Source organism: Buceros rhinoceros, unplaced genomic scaffold (assembly GCF_000710305.1).
Source record: "Buceros rhinoceros silvestris isolate BGI_N320 unplaced genomic scaffold, ASM71030v1 scaffold27748, whole genome shotgun sequence".
In the NCBI taxonomy this organism is placed as follows: Eukaryota; Metazoa; Chordata; class Aves; order Bucerotiformes; family Bucerotidae; genus Buceros; species Buceros rhinoceros.
In genome coordinates, this window is record NW_010425586.1 from 1 (window position 1) to 281 (window position 281).

Below are 281 nucleotides of genomic sequence, written 5' to 3' on the forward strand. Positions count from 1 at the left end.
GGTGGTTAGTGCTGGGCTGGAGGGTTCACACCCCGCTGCGGGGGACAGGCCTGACGGACAGTGAGGATGGCCGGGGTGGTTTGTCGCCCAAGAGAGACTGAGGTGTAAACCTTTCCTCTGGCACTGCCACTGGGGGAGGAGAGGTGAGCTGTGAGGGGGAACAGGAGCCACCACCACCGACTGTTCCCCAGTAGAGCTTCTCACCCGTGGCAAGGAGGAGTTTTCTAGCCCGGGCTCACCAGGTGCAGCAGGGAGCGATTGGAGCCGCACCCAGCTTCGGC